Raw genomic sequence first — 20,377 nt, 5'->3', positions numbered from 1 at the left:
CGGCGGCAGGAGCGCGGCGGGCGCGCGAACGGCCCTGTCAGAGGCGGCGGGGGCGGCCGGGGCGGCGCTCAGGGCTGCGGAGCGGTGGGGCCGGCGGCGGCGGCTGCGGCTCCCGGGGCCGTCGCGCTGAGGTGCGGAGCTGCCACCGCGGCCATCTTGTTGCTCTAACTGACAAGAACCCCCCTCCCCCCGCTCCAGCCAGACGGGGCGCTCGCGCCCCCTTCCCCGCCCCGCGTTGGCCTCCAACAGGAAGTCGTCCGGGCCCTTGGCACGTGACTCCACCGTATCTGCATACCGGAGGACCAACTGGCCAATCGGCGCTCTATGCCCCAGCTCCGCCCCCGCGTGCCCCTCCCCTGCCCATTGGCTGGTCTCAGCCAGGGCACGCCCCCACAATCCCCCTTAATACCCGCCCGCGCTGTGGTTCCCAGATCGCGCGGGGAGCGCGCCAGGTTGCGTGCGGGTGCGCGCTCTGCCTGCCTGGGCGCGTGCCGGTCTTGGGGCTCGTGCCCCGCCCGGGGTGCGTCGGGAGCTGCCCTGCGTCTTTCCCAGTCTGTTGGTGCTGTGGCTCGGTGTTAACGCTCTGACTCTCGGGGCGCGGAGTCGGCCCTTCGCGTATGCTTGGCTCCCGGCCAACGCGCCGCGGCGCCCGGGTCCGAGCCCGGGTTTTGTGCGGTATTTTCACCCGGCGGCGTTGGTGTTGTCTGCCGCGGCGCCGGGCGCCGGCACTGGCGCGCGTCCCGCCCGTGCCGTGCACACGCCTTGCACCTCCCCACCGTGCACACACACGTACACGCGCCGGCCGGGGCCCGGGAGCATCCTGCTGGCCGCGCGCCTCCCAGCCCGCCCCTGCGCGCCGCCGCTCCCGAGGGAGCGCCCTGCTGCGAGCCAAACAAGCCTCGCTGCGAAGCAATCCCTGGGGGACACATCCCTTTCTCTGGAGCGCGAACACCCGCCCCCACCGCGCAAACGGCGGTTTGGGCCGAACCCGGGTGCTCCGGCTCCCACACTGCGCGGTTGCTTCCCGGGGCTTGGCACCCGATCGTGGACCTCCATTCCGCTGCTCCTCTTCGATATACACTAGTCAGTAATCGCAGGTAAGGTCAGGAGCGATGTGCAATTTAAAAGTCCCCTTTTACCTTTCGGTTCAAGTCACGAAAAGGTTTTAAAACCCAGAATTGTCTGCATTTTCGTGAAGGGTTGTGGAAGCAGGCCAGCTTTCCCCTTGGTGCGGCGGAGGCTCGGCGGCGCTACTTGAAAGTTGTTGATGTTGGAGGAGGCCATTCCTGTCTACGTGTCCCCATCTTGAAGAGCAGATAATGACACACCACTTTCGCAGTGCAATTTTGTTACCGCAAGTGTCATGCTTTAAAACGTCTGTGGATGAAAGAGACACAACAAATTCCCCACTTTCGTTTCCCTTCAGGATCGGTGCACTTCTCTCTTCTGTATTTTAAGCCCTCCTGTAGTCAGATTCACAACCAGCACTCTAAAGTCTTCAAGTGTCTGTGTTGTGTATTTCCCCTCCCCAAAACCCACATCACTGAGAAGGATCTGAAGTCAGACGGAGCTGACATAGAGGCTTCTGTCTTTTCCCATTCAACATTTTATTTAGTGATTTAATTCCTGACTGCGGAGAAACCTGCATCCTTTGTATTTCTCAGTGACAGAGGTATTGTCACATGCTCCAGGAGGGACTGTAAAATAATAGCATCTTCAAAATATGCAGTCACCACTAAATAGAGGACTAAATCAACAAGCAATTCGGGTACCTGGGGGACCAATCATTGTAATAAGCAGAACTTCACCTTGTGGAAAATTAAACCAAAATCTCATTATTTAGTATTTGTCCTTGCTGTTGAATTTGTAGCTGTAACCTCTCGACTTTTCTCTATCTTGTTCTCTTTACTACCCACCGCCCTGAGTTTAAACCAGGCAAAATAATTGTCTTCTATTATCTTAGACCGTAAACACCTGAAGAAAGGGCAGCTCTTATACTGACCATATTTCCTGAACCATTAAATTAGACTCATGGTTTGGCATGTGGACCAGTGGCAGTAGAAAGAATATTTGAAATGAGGGCTGACCCAGAAGCATTGAGGCATATGATGGTCATGAGGATGGGGACTACAGAACACAGTGTCATTTATTCGTGGTCACTTGGACTAAATAAAGTATGAGTAAGGACCCCAGGCAAAGTTGTGAAATGGATGAGTGCATATTTACGGTCTGCCATCCCCTTATCGGCCCTGTCACTACTACTTCATAACTAAGGTATGAGTTAATAATCTGTAAAAATGGGCAAACCCCACAGAATTACATTTAAGAGGGTTAAATGTTAAATATAGCTCTTGTTAAAAATCAACTAGTTAAGGACAGATGGAGAAGACCTGGCTGGATACAAGCTCATCTTAAAAAATTGTAATTTTAGGTGGCCACACGCTCCACATGTGCGAAATGGTTTGTTACAAAATATACAGTCTACACATAAATAGTGTCCAGTTCAAGAGACTGTTCTCTGAGCTGATCAGATCCCACATGAGTGTTACAGCAAATTCTGGGCACTGTGGTGTGAGAAAGGAATTGATCGACTTAAAGACTGTCTCAGGGAGCTAGCGGTTGCTGATGAAAATCCTCCAGTCATTGAGCAATGGCTGAAGGAGTAGAAGAAGCCGACAGGAAACCAGAGAAGGCAGGACAGGATGCCTGTCTTCAAATATTTGAAGAACTCCCATGTACAAATAGATACAGATACATTTGGTGAGAACCTAGAGGCAGACATGGGGTTAGTGGGTGGAAGGTTTGGAGGCAAGTTTTGGTTCCATAGGAAGAATTGTGAGATCTGTCGGTAGAGACTCCAGCTTGAAATGTGGCAATGTTCACCTCTAGTTCAAGCAGAAAGACTGTGTGATCACATCCCTATCTCTGTGGCTATCACAGAATAGATTACTGCAGTGGGGACAAAGGTTGAATTAGCTCAGTGGTTCTCAAAGTGTGCTCCCTGGACCAGCCGCGTCAGTGTCACGCAGGAGCCTGTGAGAAATGCAGCTTCTTGGGCCCAACTGCCAGACCTGCTGAATCAGAAACTCTGGGGTTGGGGCCCAAGTAGCTACGCTTAACAAGCCCTCTAGGTGATTCCAACACATGCTAACATTTGAGAATAAAGCAAGTAGTAAAGGGCACCTGGCCTTAGGTTCCTATTTGTGATACTTGCCCCTCTTCCATTCCCAGCACCTCCTACCACACAGGGCTCCCTCCTCAAGCCCCTACTTCCATCTTTCTATCTCTGTTGATTCCGCTACTAGCATTTGCATCCTAATGGTGGACTCTAAAAGGAAAAGCTTCCGGACTCAAACAAATAAATGATTGCTTTTAGATGAAAATGGAATGGAGCTGGGCTCCCTTCTCCCTGCTTGTTGCCCATAGATAGCAACTGTCTGGACGTTTAAAAATGTGATAAACTTAAAAGGTCTTTCAGACAGGCATCAAGACACAGGGCTTCGGTTCTCAAACTCTGCTCATGAGAATCACCAAGGTAGCTGGTCTTAAATACAGATTCATCCAGGTCCAGACTGAGGCTGGTGAAGCTGCGTATTTAACCAAGTGCTTCTGATGTGTTTGTCCTCCCACTACACTGAGGAAAATACTGGAGTATAGATTAGAACCTTCAAATGTGAGCAAGCCTTAATCTCAACTCTACTACTCACGGGTTGTTTGAGCTTAGGCAGTTTTCTGGGCCTCAGGCTTCTCCTTTGTACTCCTCACTGGCTTAGAGATTCTCATCGAACAATGACTGAACCTGTGTTAAGTGCCAGGCGGTGGACTAGATGCTGGAGACTTAAGGCTGAAAGCCATGGCTGACCTACGATTATCACGCATACAGGGGAGACGTGGGTCATTCTAGAGGGCTCAGAGAGACTTCCCGGAGAGACCTCTGGTCTGAGTCTTGAAGGATGCAAGAGGAGCAATGGTCAGAAGCTGACAGAAGGGCACCGAAGACAGCGGGAAAAGCCAGTGTAAAGGACATACAAGAGAGCAGCACACACTTTCAGGGGGCTGCAAGGTGTCAATGGGGTTGAACTAGCTCATGTATAAGGGGAAGGGGAGGAAGGGGGAGAGATGAGCAGGGGCCAGATTACAAGGAGCATCTCATGTCACATTAAGGAGTTTGAACTCTCTCCTGAAGGCAATGCAGAGCCCTTGAATAGTTCCAAACATTATTTTACTTGGCTGTCTGAGAGATCTCTCAGGAAACATTGTGGTGGATGACATGGAGAAGAAGGATAAGATAAGAAGGGTGAGGCAGTAGGTGAAGGCACAAGGCAGGAGGCCACAAGTCATGCAGCCAGGAGATTAGAACCTACGTAAGTAACGTAAGTAACGAGAGCAGCAGTAGAGTTGAAACAGAGAGGACCCGTGTGAAAAATAATTTTAACTCCAGGGGGTTTGGGGACTGATATATACGGTAAGTAAGTGTAGGGACAGAGTCCCAGAGAGCAGTTTCCAGGCTCTCGACCTCACATGGGAAGGTGCTGGCTCGGGTAGTAGATGGCCGTCCTCTGCGACTAGTTGGCCGTCAGCTGTAACCAGTCAGCCATTAGCCACTAATGTAACTGCCATTAAGCTAGCAAGTGCGGGCTGCAGTTAGCAAGGGGTTGGTTGGCAGAGAAGCGTGGATGGCGGATTGCAGAGTGTGTGGATCCTACTTCCTGTGACTCGCACGGGCCCCCAGCGAGACTGGGGTGCAGGAAGACCCCCGTTGGGGTACTGGCGGATGTTTGCTTTTGTGTCTCGACCAGCCGCCATCGAAAATATAGTGGTGAGACTCCCCTATCTATGACTCCATTGTTGTTCCTTTTTGGCCTGACCATATCCTGCGTGAGGTGGATGGAAGGTGAGGCAGGGACTACAGGAGACAGAGCCTCCTGTGAGTCTGCGTGGGTACACGTGGAGTTGGGGTCCTCTGGGGAATAGCTAATGGTGACGGTCAGACCTGGAAGTCAGGAGAGATGTCTGTGCTGGAGAAATCTATCTGGGATGGTCTGCATAGGGTAGACGTTGAAGGCGGGGGCGAAGATGACTCGTTCGGGGTGTGGGTTAGGAGCGAAGGCTGAGGACTGAGCCTGAGGAACACCGAGGAGGAGGGGAAAGCCTGACGGAGTCTGAGAAGGGGCTCGCTGCGTGAGATGTGGTCTCCAGGAGATGCGCCAGTGGAACCAGAGAGGCCAAGAGGGGAGGGGTTTGAGGAAGGAGCAGGCAGTCAGCAGCCTGGCAGTAAGGTCCACATGACAAGGACAGGACAGCGGCCACCAACCTGGGCAACCATGAGATCATTTTGTCCTTAGCAAGGGCGGTGCAGGACCCAGGGGGCAGCAGGCTTCAGAGTCAGCAGGAGGCGTGAAGGGGGGCAGGGGTAAGGACGGACCACTTTTGTAAGATTGGCCATTGTTACAGGTTGCATTGTGTGCCCCAAAAATATTTGTTATAGTCTCTAACCCCCAGTACCTCAGATGTGACCTTATTTGGAAATAGGGCCTTTGCAGATATAGTCAAGTTAAACTAAGGTCGTTTGGGTGGCCCTAATCCAATGCGACTGGTGTCCTTATAAAAAGGGGAAGTTTGGACACAGACAAGCACACAGGGAGAAGGCCCCATGAAGATGAAGGCAGAGATCGGGGTGATGCTTCTACAAGCCAGGGAGCCGCAAAGACTGCCAGCCAACCACCAGGAGCTCCGGGAGAGGCCTGGAGCAGATTCTCTCTCACAGCCTCTGAAAGAACCAACCCTGCTGACACCTTGATCTTGGACTTCTGGCCTCCAGACTGTGAGATAATGCGTTTCCGTTGTTTAAGCCGCCCAGTGTGTGGTACTTTGTTACTGCAACCACAGGAAACCAATACAGCCATGAAAGGAGAGGACGTGACTAGAGAGAAATGTGAGGCCAAGAAAGTGGTTTTTCATTGTTGTGTTTTGTTTTGCTTTTTCAGAGGGAGAGACTTGAGAGTGTTAATATGCTGAGAAGAGTCCGTAAAGAGGACACAGCAAAGAGGAAGGTGTTTTTCTGTTTGTTTGAAGGGGTTGAGTGCGGAGTGAGAAAGGCCTTTAGGCAGGTGGGGGTAGGAGGGGAGGACTCTGTGTTCAGGGCCTGTGAAGGGTCCCTTTTGTTACTGAGACCAGAGGGACGCATGGAGATAGTTGCAGAGACACATAAGTATGTGTGTGTGTGTGTGTGTGTGTGTGTGAGAGAGAGAGAGAGAGAGAGAGAAAGAGAGGTGGGGGGAGGTTTATCACCTTTTTTTTTTTTTTTTTTTTTTTTTAATAAACTGGAAAGTGGCCTAGGATTCCTTCTGGGTCTAAAATTCTGTTTCTAGATCTTTTGCAACTCAATAGCTATTTGAATACAAATTATTATTTTGTTCTACATTAATAGTACTGCATTATAATTTATTGTCTGTGGTGTATTAATCCTAATAGGAAACACACTCCTTGTATCTTTGCCTGCTATTAAAACAAATTCCATCCCCCAAATTATGTGGGACCACATATCTAAACCATGGTAGATATATTTTGTTTGCCTTTGTTTCTTTGGGTCTGAATCATAAAGTGACATTTTGGATTGTCACTCCTGCTCACTCTGCAACCCGCTGCTTATCCCCTGCCCCCCCCCCCCCCCGCCCTTGCAGAGGACTAAATGACCTTGTCGGCACACGTGGGTGCTTCATAGCACTCTCTATTGGGTCTATTCCTACCAGACTCAGGGGTGAAAACCTTTGTGAGGTCATCCGGGTACAGAACATACGATGACCAATGAAGTCGTGACAAGGATGTTACCTGTACCGCGGGCTCAGGTATTTAAAACAGCCTCATTTAGCTGGGTCCTGTGATACTGGGCGGACAGCTTTGGGGACGCTGAGGCTTCTTAGATCCAGTTCTGCCCAATGGCAATCTGGTGTGGTGGGAGGGGAGAGAGAAGGTGGTTCAGGAAGCAAAGTTTCATTGGGGGCTGAAGGAAGGGTTCCTTACGGGCTGTCGCCCAGCTGGGCTTCTCTGTGGCCCAAATCTGCTCATAGATCTGGTGATCAACTAGGAGCTGGGCTTCACGTTAGCAGCCAGTAACTCTTGGATTGGCCATCTGAGTGAATTCCCCATTCTGGGACTAGCTCCTCCATCCTTGAATGAATTAAGCAAATATTTGCAGGCCCCAGGGAAGCCAAGCTCTGCAGACATTCCAAGCTCACCACCACCCTCCTGAGCTGATGATAAAGATATAAGCAATTTTACCTCCGTGGCCTGCATTCTATTTTTGCTATAGCATTGATCACCTTCTGTGATATATAATTTGCTTTTTTTTAATTAAAATTTATTGGGGGTGGCAATCATTAGTAAAATTACATAGGTTTCAAGTGCACAATTCTGTAATACATCGTCTATATATCACATTGTGTGTTCACCACCCAGAGTCAGTTTTCTTTCCATCACCATATATTTGATCCCTTTTACCTTTGTCTACCACCCCCCGCCCCCCTTACCCTCTGGTAACCACTAAACTATTGTCTGTGTGTATGAGTTTTCATTTTTTTATTTGTTTGTCTTGTTCCTTTGTTGCTTTCAGTTTTATATCCCACATATCAGTGAATCATGATTCTCGACTTTTTCTCTGTGGTTTATTTCGCTTAGCATAATAATCTCAAGATCCATCCATGTTGTCGCAAATGGCACTATTTCATCTTATGGCAGAATAGCATTCCATTGTGTGTATATACCACAACTTCTTTATCCAGTCATCTACGAAGGACACTTTGGTTATTTCCATGTCTTGGCCACTGTAAATAAAATTGCAATGAACATTGGAGCACATATATCTTTATGGATAAATGCTTTCAGAATTTTTGGGTAGATACCCAGGAGAGGTATTGCTGGGTCATATGGTAATTCTATTCGTAATTTTTTGAGGAACCTCCACAGTGCCTTCCATAACGGCTGCACCAGTCTGCATTCCCACCAACAGTGTATGAGGGTTCCTTTTTCTCCACAGCCTCTCCAACACTTGTTACTATTTGTCTTGTTGATGATAGCCATTCTGACTGGGGTGAGGTGATATCTCATTGTGGTTTTGATTTGCATTTCTCTGATGATTAGTGATGCTGGGCATTTTTTCATATGTCTATTTGCCATTTGTATGTCCTCTTTGGAGAAATGTCTATTCAGGTCCTCTGCCCATTTTTAAATTAGATTGTTTGTTTTGTTGTTGTTGAGTTGTATGAGTCCCTTATATATTTTGGATATTAGCCCCTTATCGGAGGCATTGTTTGCAAATACCTTCTCCTATTTGGTTGGTTGCCTCTGTATTTTGTCGACAGGTTTCTTTTGCTGTGCAGATAATCTGCTTTTTATTGTGCTTATTGTTTCTTATCTTCCTGATTAGGGTGTGAGCTCTGCTAGTGCAAGATCCTTGGGTTTTATTCATTGATGTATCTCAAGCACGTATAACAGAGCTGGCTTCAAGTGCTCAATAAATATTTCCGTGTTGAGTTAATGAAGGAATTATGCTATGCTGTGATAAATGTCCTAAGAAAGTTAATGTCAAAGGGCTGTAGGAGAAACGACATCTAGATATCATATATGAGGGGTGAGTCAGGGAAGGCTCCGCAGAGACATGGCATTTAGACAGCTTTGGAAGAATGGATAGCGTTCCTCCCCTCCTTCCCTCCCTCCAGCCTCCCTTCTTCTTCTTTCCTTCCTTCCTCTTTTTCTCTTTCTTAGTTGTGTACCCATTAGTTGAAGATTTAGGATGACACACAGAAGAAATACCAGAATGGTTGACATTTACAACAGACAGTTCCTGAGACCTTTGTAGAACCCAAATTTAAAAAGAAAGTTTAATATATTATGTAATTTTCAATTTATTCCCCAGCCCAAGTAAACCAAAATGCATACTTGATCGCGAGTAGAAAACAAAAATGGCTGTGTTAGTTATCTGTTGCTGAGTAACAAGTTATCCCCAAATTTAGCAGCTTAACACAGCAAATATGTTATAGCACACTGTTTCTGAGAGTGAGAAACCCAGGAGTAGCCTAGCTGGGTGGTTCTGTTTCTGAGTCTTTCATGAGGTTATGGTCGAGCTGCTGACTGGGTCTGTGGTCACTGAAGATTTGACTGAGGCTGGGGGAGTTGCTCCAAGCTCACTGTCATGGCCATTGGCAGGAGGCTTCAGATTCTCATCATGTAGACCTCTCCACAGGGCTGCCCATGACACGGCTTCTCCCAAAGTGAGTGCTCCAAAAGCGAGAGCAGCATGACAGAAGCCAAAGTCCTCTATAGTTTAATATCGGAAGCAGTACCCTATCTCTTCTGCCACATAGACCAACCCTGGCTCAGTGTGGGATGGGACTACACAGGGTGTGACTGTCAGGAGGTGGAGCTCATGAGGCCATCTTGTAGGCTGGCTTCCATTACAACAAGTCTACACGGACACACAAATGCCCGGAGGTCAGCTCATCTCATTTCCAGCACATAAAGTTCAAATTCATGACTTAGTGAACTTCAGATCAGTGTCTTTGAGGTTGCTGCCATTGCATAGGGAACAAGGTCTGCTGGGAACGCCATGTTTGGGGGATTCCCTTAGCCGTGTGGAGCCTCATTTCCCTTCTCTTATATCAATGAGATTGGACCATATTGCTAAAGTCCCATCCAACTCTCAAACTCTATGACTTAGAAATTCCGTTTCAGTGGTTCTGTCAATAGTTATAGAAATGAAAAAGTCTATGAAGAGAAGATGGAATTTGTGCTTAAAAAATCCCACTGTATTTAAATGGATGGGAAGTGCTCCATGGAATGTATAGAACTAAACAGGAGAGATGATGACAAGATCTGGTGGCTGGGACTATAGGAGGTTCTTGTGGAACCACACAGTTTGGACAAATGAGTGAAACGTTGGGCTCAGCCAAGAGTTTAGATGTGGTTCTGTAGGTAGTGAATGTGGCCAAGATGCCTCCACCAAAATTCATACTGCCCTTCCACACTGTGAGTTTTCACCAAGGAGAGGCTGACCAGCCAGGGACTACATTTCCCAGCACTTTCTTCTCATCTAGGTATAGAGCCACATGACTGGTTTTGGCCAATGGAATGTGAGCAGAAGTGATGTGTTTCACTCGTGTACCTAGGCAACTGAGAAGCAGTTGTACCTTCTCGTCTCAATCCTTCCTCCTCCTGCCTGGATGCAGAAAATGTTAGGGCCCCAGAGGAGGGAGGAACCTTCAAATGAAAAGGGCCTGTGTTTCTGAAACCTCAAGAGGAGAAAAATCCACAAAGCAGGAATACCAGATGAGTAAAAAATGTATTAGGTGAAGCCCTTGAGAGTTATTTCTTCCAGCAGCTACCACTACCCTAACATACATTAGCAAACCTTTGTAAAGCCTTTCAACAGGGATTTCAAGAGAAGAATGGTCTTTGGAAGATGAATATGCCATTGATTGGTAGGATGTGTAGATAAGTGGGAGGGAAACACTGAAGGCAAAGACATTCCCCAGGAGGCTGGTGCAGGGACCACCACATGACGTGATGTGAAGAAGCATCACATTGCTGTTCCCACCTCTGCTTCATGGTGGGATTCATAGAAAAGAGTAATGAGAACCTTTTCTCCTTTGCATATTACATGCTAGACATTACGATATGCACTTTATACACATTAGCTCATTTAATATTTTCAGTTCTTATTTAAATTGTTATCTTGCTATTGTAGGCATTAAAATAATAAAAAACTCTAATCCATATATATGTATAGTTTTAAAACATATATATAGTTTATATATATAATTAAAATATATATAGTTAATATATATATAGTTAATATATAGTTTTAAAAGGCAATCACATACTTCTAGTCTTAAACAAACAAAAAACCCTAGTCTCATGCCCCATCCCTCTTTCCTCTCAATTCCTACTCCTAGGAGTAACTGCTTTCAAGCCCTTGAGCTGTTTCTTCTGTGGTTTACCTTCACATTTCTAAAAATAATATGCTTACACTCTTCCTTCTTGATTTTTCTATGTTAATATCATGACTTCCTACTTCAGAAGACGAGGATTTGGTTCTTCTACACCAAATCCCACCATTCTACACATTTCCTCCTCCTGATGGACAAGCCTTCAAAATCGGAATTGGAGGTGAGTTTTCTAGACAGGCAACACAAACATAGCAAGAGTTAAAAGAGTACATAGGTCATCCTAGAGAGTTAGAAGGAAATAAAGCTAGAAAGGTAGGTTGAAACCAGGCCAAGGAAAGCCACCAGGCTAGGGAAGCAGAGTTTAACAAGTGTGCCGTGGGGGCCATTGAAAGTTTTAGGCAGGGGAGTGACATGTGCTAGGGGATTGTTAACCAGGCAGCACCATTGGCGGAATCAGAGCAGGAATCAGGACAGTCCAGGCAATTGGTCATTCATGCAACCATTCATTGACTCAATCAACTTTCTCATTTGCATGTGCATACAGACCCTTGTTAATGCTTGTCTCCCCTGCTAGACTGTACTTTCTTTAAGAGCAGAGAGTGTTTGTTGTTTTGTTCGCTGCTCTGTCCCGGGACCAGCACAGCGCCTGGCACACTGCAGGTGTTTAATTAATGTTTGTGGAAGGAAGGAAAGACAGACCTTGAAGATAAGTAGGGTGGTGGCCAGGATGAAAGAGTTGGAGGTATTTCAGAGAGAGACATGAATTTGGCCACTAATTGGCGGGCAGAAGACTGGAGGGGTCAAAGTGACTCACTCAGATGACAAGCCTGGGTGAATGGAAGAATGGTGGTGTCAGGAACAGGAATAGGAGGATTTTTGAGGGGGTTGGTTAACATGCAGACAATAGATCATCTTTAATAATATTTGAGTAAACAAATTACCAAACAAGTTCAGTCTGTTGTTAAAGTCAACCCAAGGGAGTCTCGACCCAGTTTCTACCGAGATATTTCCTCACATGGTTATCCCAAATGGCGTAGTGTTAAGCTTAGATGGCTGCTTAGATGCCAGCAGGGGACTGGGTTCCCACTGGTTTCCTTTCGGCCATGTTGTTAAATGTCCAACCATTTCCACACGAGCAGAATCATATCTGACTGGTTCGCTCCTGTACTCCCAGTGTGCAGCGCGTAACAGGTACTCAATACATATTTGTTGGATGAACGAATGGCTTTCTGCACCAGGCATTATTGGTTTACCTCTGCCCGTGGGTGTTAGGGAAGGCGTCCTTCACGAAATGGGTTCAGAACTAAGGAGTAGATGAGTATCAGGGGAACGAGGTGGGTCCAAGCATCCTGGGCTCAGGGCTCCATGCACGTAAAGGTGGGGAAACCAGTGTGGGGCATGGAAGCAGATTCCTCTTGGCAAGTGAGGTCATGGAAACAATGCTGACCTCAGACACCCAGGTGGAATGCTTGCTACAATCCACAGGGTGAATAATCAGAGGAGTGAGGCCCGAGAGAAATTCACAGGCTTGTTGCAGCTGCCCACACCACAGATTTCAATCAGTCGATGTAGTGGAAACAAGGGCAAGATGCTATGGAGCCTGTCACAATGTGTGCCAATCTGCTGGGACACGAGCGTGCTCCCTCCTTCTGGGGACTGATCCTGCGCTTAGACCCAGGGAAGGAAGGTCGGGCAGTCCCTGTGTTGACTTGCAAAATCACCTCTGAAACACAGCCTTTGTGTTGGGAAGCGTGACTGGGAATTATCACAAAATCTGTCTCATCCACTGGTAGGCCTCAGGGGTCATTGTCCCTTGGAGAAGAACAGAATGGGATTCCAACATCTGTAAAAGGAGTCCATCTTCCTGACCCTGGGAACCTGCTTCTTGCAGGGGTGCCTACCATGTTGAACCCCACAATTCAAAATGCATAGATTCTGGTGTGTGTGTGTGTGTGTGTGTGTGTGTGTGTGTGTGTGTGTGTGTGTAGCCAGAAGTGGTAAAACAAAACAAAACCGAAAACCCAAACTTGGTAAAATTCAGAGGTTACCAAACGTCTAAATTTGGCATCTGGTGTGACCTGGAGTCAGCCAGGAGGTTCTGGGTGTTCACCTGGCACAGCCTGGGCAGGGTTCCCAGCTGCCAGTTGTCAGACCATGGGTATAATGTGATACTGGAACAAGAGAGAAGCGAGAGAATGAAGTTCCCTGCTCTCATCATAGCAACCGATTGTCTATTTTTGTTTATTTTATTCTTTCCAACTGTAAAATAATACACGCTCTTTACGAAAAAACATAGAAAATAGAAAGATGGAAAGAAGAAAAATCTCACACGGTCCCAATCCCCAAAGACGCCTATGTTAATCTTTGAGAGTGTTTCCTCAGACGCAGAGCTTAGCATAATTTGACAAACCATCGACGACTCTGTTCATTGTTTTTGAATTACTCTCCGGGGAAAAGGACAAGTTCAGTCTATAAGTAAGAAACTTTTGCACATAATTGTTCATGTGATGACAATAAACTCCATAAAAACCATCTTAATAGCAGACATATTGTCTTATCAAATGACTTTGCCGTAACTTATATAACGAATCTCCCACTAGATGCAAAAGGTACAAAATGGTCGAGATCAGAGTCCTCGTGGCTGGGGGACCTGGGAGCGTTTCCTGTCATTCAGAAGTGCCAGGTTGCATGTGTGGGCATCGGCACTGTTTGCGCCCAGTATGTTTTAAACCAAAGCATCTCCCTTGCTTCCCTCTGCCTGTTTAAAGATTGAAATTTATCCCAAAGAACAGATGTTAGTAACTCCTGCATTTACTTGGGAAAATCTTTTTTCCCCGTTGGTCTTCATTTTAAAGCAGATGAAAAAAGTGGGTTGGCCTCTTGAATGAAGTCAGACTGAAGTAGTTTGCGGTTGCCCTTGGGAAGTTCTGCCACCTAACAGAGCTGCTTTCTGAAGTTCATGGACACCTAGTGCCTTGCTCACGATGGTTCTGTGTAGCCCATGGTGGCAAAAGATTCCCATTGGTCGGTAGCGTGCACACCCCCCCGGCTGAGCCAGGAGGCCTTTGGCAGCCTCGGTTTCCCTGCTGCCCCTTGAAATCCACCTTCCTTCTCCAGCTCTGCAGGGAAGAGATGCTGCATGACCTCGGGGACAGTGGCTGCCCCAGGGTGAGACGTGCCCTTGGGAAGCCCCAGTGGACCCTGCAGTTGTCAATGTTGTGGAGCGATGCCATGAGAACCAGTATTAAGACCTGCAACCCCCTCCTGGCTGCACCACCAGCTTGCTGAGCAGGAAATGGCACCTCAGAACCCTGTAAGCGACGAGCCCAGGCTCCCTGGTCCAAAGATCTGTGTTCGGGCACAACCGGCCCTTTGTGTGTTAGGGTCAATTGTGGCTCCTAATTGGCAGTGTAAACAATGGGCCTCTGTGTTTGTTCCCAGAAGACAACAGCACTCTGGAGCAATGACACGCGTTTCAATGTCAAAAAAAAAAAAAAGAGCAGAGCCTGACATTCCAGCAAAAATCTCTGAAGAATCCTGCACTTATCGCGAAAAGACCTTGTTACACAGTCCGAATAAATGGCTGCAGCACCAGCCTCCCAGCACTCGGCAGGCCACAGGCGCTTGGCGGGGACTGGCTGAGCTCTGGGTGTGAAGTGTCAAACAGTGCAGTGATTAGCAGCTTGCAAGCTTTCACTGGGCGTGATTTAAGGCCCTTATCTGCCTCAAAGGTCCTTCTTGCCCGATTCAACTCCAGCTGACCACAGTAGCTTTCAGGAAGAGATCCTCTCTGCCCTACAGACGGCCCAGCCCCCAGAGGACACCGCCAGGGGCAGCGAGCAGGGCTTCCAAGCCATGCGTCCTTGAAAGAGGGAAATGAGAAGACACCTGTGGCCAGACTATTGGCAAAGGTAGGGGCAGCTGTCCCGGCTGTTTGGGGGAGAAACTTGGAGGAGGGGAGTCCTCAGATGCATCCCTGGGCTCCGTAGCCCCTCCGTTTTCACCCCAACTCTGGCACTTAGTGAGGTTGGGAGCAGGGGATGTAGCAGAGCCAGCAGTCAGACCCTGTGCACTGATGTGTTGGTCAGTGTTCTGCAGAGGAACAGAGCCAATGGGGAAAGATAGGTAGATAGGTAGGTAGCTAGGTAGATAGATAGATAGAATGAGAGAGATAGGAAGGGAGGGTAATCTGCTTTATTCAAAGCGTACTGATTTATGATTTAAATGTTAATCTCATAAAAAAAATCTGAAAAATTCCTTCACAGTATCACCTAGACCAGCGTTTGACCAAACAATTGGGTACCGCAGTCCAGCCAAGTTGACACGTAAATTGAACTATCACAACTGCCTTGGTGCCCAAGGTGGTGACATGGTAGGTGGTCACTGGGTATGTGTAGACTGTACAGATGAGTGACTGGGCTGGCCCTCACCTCATCCCAGTCTTGCTCTCTTCCCGGCACCTGCTCCCATCTGACATCCTATGTTTTACCTAGTTATCTGCTCTTGCCTGTCCCGGATTTGTGTCTGTTTTGTCCTCCGTGCCCAGAGGGGTCCCGGGCATATAGTAGACAGTCAATAAATTTTTGCAAACGAATGAATTTGAAGGGTAGCCATGCCCACCAGCAGAGCATTAAGCCAAGTGTGAGGTCTTTTTACGTGTCGGGCCCTGTGTGACTGCACAGGTCTCAGCCCTTGTTACACGCGGTCCAAATAAACAGCACTTTGCTTCATATGGTCTTCATTGGGCTGTAGATGTTTCCTCCCACACGAGGCTGTGAGACTCTGGAGGGCTGGGGCCATTCCAGTTATCTTGATTTCCCAGTGCCTGGCACAGAGCCTGGCATAGACCAATGAGTTCAATAAATGCCAAACGATTGAATGAATTGACCGACAACTTCATAGTTAATTCCTCACAACCCTTCGCATTCCTGACAGTCTCCATTGGCCATTTCAGCCTTGGCCTCCTTTCCCTTCCCACAAGGAGTAAATACAGTTTGACTCTTAGTGCCACTGGGGGAACCTGCAGTCATCTGGCCACTTTAGGGTCAGGCCCAATGCTCACTCCCTCAGTTGTCCTCACCCTCCTGCATCCACGGGTTGGGCAGACGTTGATCTGAACCTCTCCGCAGGTTCCTTCATCAAGAGGCGGGACCTCTTGTGATTTTGAGGGATTTATGGACTCCCATCCACCCTTCATGAAATTTTCCAGCAATACAGACCCATTAGACAATGATTCAGAGAGAGATTAAAATAATGAAGGGGAGAAGAAAGGGAGACCTTGTCCTGCTGGATGGAACTCCATCCATCATCATTTGTGGCTCTAAGGAAGAATGACCATCCCAGCGCATTAAAGAAAGTTGTCAATTGGGCACCTGTGAGACCTCAGAGAATTGTTCCCTGGAGAGGGCAGTAGGTGGGCAGCCCCATCCACGTGATGAATTTATCACCTGAGAGCCCAGTGTGGTCCCCTGGTGGAGCAGGGAGTATTTGGAAAACCAAAAAAACAAAAAAACAAAAAATACTCTCAACTCCCACTATTCTAAGGAGAATCAGAAGTGAGACTGAGGAAGAGTCTTAGGAGACCTAGGACCACCCAGATGGTCCCCTGAGATCAGATTATCACCCACTTTTTCAAGAATCACCTCTTACACCCAATTTGAAGTTTTAAAAATGCTTCAGATTGTATTTTTTTACAATAGCATATGGTTTAAAAACAGCCCATTATAAAACGATTAAATAGATTAATACACATCATGTCAATGTAATATTATGCAGTTAAATGTTGACAAAAACTACAGGTTAAGGGAGAAAAGGGAAGTATTTAGTGGAAAAAGGCAAGACAGCAGGCACATAGATGATAGGACCACAGCTACATAAAACATCTACAGATAGGAAAAAGATTGGAAGGAAAAGCACCCCCAAATACTAATAGTCATTGTCTTTGGGTGATGAGATTATTGGTAGCTTTTTGTTTTTTTGTAATTTCAAAATATTCGCAGTTGGGCAGGTGTGGATCAGCGCCATCCCTGCCGGAGGCAGCAGGCAGGTGATTTTGTGACTCAACTCTAGCCCCCCCTTACGATAATAGTCACCCAATTTTTATTTAAGGATCTACCCTCACATTTAGATAACTAACAATGAGCTATTCTATTATTATTACTATTATTGTTATTCTATGGTTTCAGTGAACTCCTGGATTCAATTGACTTATCTCATCTCAGCCACAGAGTCTAGTTGTGAGATGGGTGTCCATCCATGGAAGCTAGTCCAGCCCAACGAGACTCTCTATTCCATTATTTGTATGTGAATTAAATATGAAACTGACTGCATGGGAGGGGAGAGTCCATCTGGGAATGAAGCCCACGGATTTCAGGTAAGAGATGGATGGCAAATCCGATCACATTGGCTGAACTCCTGCATCAAGCCATACCTGAAGCCAGCCCTACCTTCAGCCTCCGGAGCCTACATTTTATTGTGCTTAATCCCATTGGGTTGGTTTTCTGTCCTTTGCAGCAGGAGGAGTGCTTTCCAGTACACTCTGTTTGAAGAGCCTCTGTCCTGTTGGGGACACAGACAGGTGAGGATGGGGTGTTTGGTGCAGGAGCCTAAAGGAGGACGGGGAGCTGAGGCTGGACTCTTGGAGGTTCCCTGGAGGAACGGATGCCTGACCTAAGTTCTGCAGGAGTGGAGTGAGTCAAATGTGGGAAGCTGTTAAGGCCTGAATCCCTGACGTGCTCCCACGTACCTGGCCCAGTGACTCCAGAGGCCTGGATGAGATATGGGGGCTGTGAAGCCCGCATGAGGGCTCTCCAGAAAGCGCCCACATTTCCTGGGCACCAGAGTGGAAAAATTTACGCTCTCCCAGAAGGGAATTCTGCCTGAAGCTTCCAGATTGCCAGATCAAGCTTCAGGGAGGGAAATTTGGGGACGAAAAACAAACCTAGCAGTAAAGCGCCCAGGGAGGAAATTTTATAGTGAATTTGGGTGATTTTGGATTCACAAAGATACATACCACCTATCAGAGTTGCGCAGGGGAGGAGAGTGTGGGGGCGAGAAAAGCTGGAGTATGTTTTTCTTTTGACTTGTGGTAAAAATGTATTTGCAATAGAAATACCGTTCAATAAATACATAAGTAAATCATGAATAAACCATCAAATACCGCTTCGGTTTTCCACTGACAGGAAGAGAAGCAAGTTCAAGATCATCAAAAACAGTGATAAGAAGGGAGGTGCCAAGGGAAGGAGGAAGAAACCGCTGTACTTGACTGATATTGCCATGGGGCATGGCGGTGGGGTCACAGCAACCGTCCTGGGTAAATACGAGTGGGAAGAGGTGCTGCTGATTTGACGCAAACGGCTCAGAAGGGAGGACTTTACACTGAATAACCCCGGGAAGATCTAGGGATTATGGGCTCCGAGGTGATTTCCTAAGGGACGGTGCTGAAGTGCCTCATTTTATTGAAAATTGGACTGTGTGAAACAGGGTCAAATTAAGGAACCTTTCTCAGCAGTTACCTGAGGGGCCTCTTCTCTCTAATTACCAGGATTGCACAGTTGAATCAGCCCCCATTGTTCAGCCTGGCTTCTGAAAAGAAGCCTTCTCTCAGAAGGTGCACGAATGCAAAGCTCTCTGAAGTGGTTAATCTACCAGAGCAACGAAAAGGTGGTTTATTAGGTTAATTGTGACTGCAAAAAGCAAGAAAACAAACAAACCCAAACCCCAAACTGCTGGGAACGTACATTTGAAAGTAGATGCTCGAGACCGTTCAAATATAAACATAATCGTGGCCCCCAAGATCAGTGTGGTAACCAGATTATGTTAAATCCTCCTGATAACAAACCAGGAAAGCCTATACATACTAGTGTCTCTGCGAGCTGCACTGTGAAGTTAGGTGGCCCGGGTGACAATCACCTTGGGAGCTCCAGGGACGGCCTTGAACCACGTATTGTTTTTCTCTTTATTCCTATTCACCACAACTGTAAGAGATAGGTTAGCTGACACATTTCTCCTGACACTGATGATAAGATGTACCTTCATTTTGAGAACGTTGGAAAGTGAAAAAAATGTTTACTTTCAAATGGAGATGTATTAAAAGGTATGATTATTTTTCTGTGTCGCTATTTTGCGCTTTTTCTGCCTCTCTTTCTCTGTCTCCCCATTTCTGTCCTCTCTTCCCTCCCTTTCTTCCGTTTCTAGTTGTACATTACATAAGACAATTGGCTTTAGCTGGGAAATTTACAGCGGGGAGGGGTGTGGGGGCGCCCTTAGGAAAGACGGGTCCATGTTTGCCTGGGACCTGTTTTGCCATGGTCACCACCCCCTAGGGAAGCAACCTCCCCAGCAGAGAGAACAGATTTGCCATCCTCGGCCTGCCCGCCGCCCCCCAACCGCACTCCACCTGAGTTGTCCCTGGCCTTGAGTAACTGAATTCTCTGAGTCTCCTGGTGGAACACTGGTGATAAGATCCGGTCTCATAAGCTTCTTTGCTTTTCTCAATTTATTTTATTTATTTTTTAAAAGATTTTTATTAAAATATAGCTAACATACAACATATTAGTTTCAGCTGTATACCATAGTCATTCAACATTTATGGGCCTTAAAGCAGCGATCACGCCAAGTTAGCAACCATCTGACACCATCTCACGCTATCACAATATTATTGACTATATTCCCCACGCTGTACATTACATCCCCATGACTTGTTTGTTTTATACCTGGACATTTGAACCTCTTATTCCCCTTCTCCTTTCCCCCCTTTTTAATTTTTCAATTACAGTTGACATTGAATATTATTTTATATTAATTTCAGGTGTATAGCATAGTGGTTAGATATTTCTATAATTTAAGAAATATCCCCCTGACTAGTCTAGTACTCACCTGGCATTAAACATAGTTATTACCATATCATTGACTATATTCCCTATGCTTTACATCCCCATAACTATTTTATATCTCAGTTTGTACTTCTTACTCCTTCATCTTTTGCACCCTGTCCCCAAACCCCTCCCATCTATCACCCCAACAAATCTACTACCCATCTGCACCATACATAGTTATTACAATATTATTGACTATATTCCTTATGCTCTACCCTACATCCCCATGACTACTGTGTAACAACCAATTGGTACTTCTTAATCTTTCTCTCTTCTCCTTCTGGTACCCCTATAATGTGAATGTTGTTAAGCTTGGTGTTGTCCCAGAGGTCTCTTAAACTATCCTCATTTTTTTTTTGGATTCTTTTTGCTGTTTTGATTGAGTGTTTTCTGCTACCTTGTCTTCCAAAAATCACTGATTCAATCCTCTGCTTCATCTAGTCTGCTGGTGATTCCTTCTAGTACACTCTTCATTTCAGTTCTTGTATTCTTCACTTCTGACTGGATATTTTTTAAGGTTTCTATGTACTTTTTTAAAAATTATTATTGGGGAAGGAG

The 20,377-nt window shown here is 46.8% G+C and overlaps 1 long non-coding RNA gene across 4 annotated transcripts; it reads left to right on the top strand.

Moving 5' to 3' along the window:
• Window positions 1–56: 56 nt before the first annotated feature.
• On the top strand, window positions 57–19,049 carry LOC148756592 (uncharacterized). Of its 4 annotated transcripts, XR_016023061.1 has the most exons (5): window positions 57–1,097; window positions 11,074–11,163; window positions 14,061–14,854; window positions 17,129–17,316; window positions 17,457–19,049. It is a non-coding gene; the product is annotated as an uncharacterized LOC148756592 (long non-coding RNA). The 4 variants fall into 4 exon arrangements; XR_016023057.1 differs by having other exon boundaries at window positions 17,129–19,049; XR_016023058.1 differs by having other exon boundaries at window positions 15,209–19,049.
• Window positions 19,050–20,377: the final 1,328 nt, after the last annotated feature.

The sequence above is a fragment of the Rhinolophus sinicus genome, chromosome 12 (genome assembly GCF_057876585.1).
Source record: "Rhinolophus sinicus isolate RSI-liver-muscle chromosome 12, RSI-T2T, whole genome shotgun sequence".
Lineage (NCBI taxonomy): Eukaryota > Metazoa > Chordata > Mammalia > Chiroptera > Rhinolophidae > Rhinolophus > Rhinolophus sinicus.
This window is presented reverse-complemented; position numbering and strand designations above follow the sequence as displayed.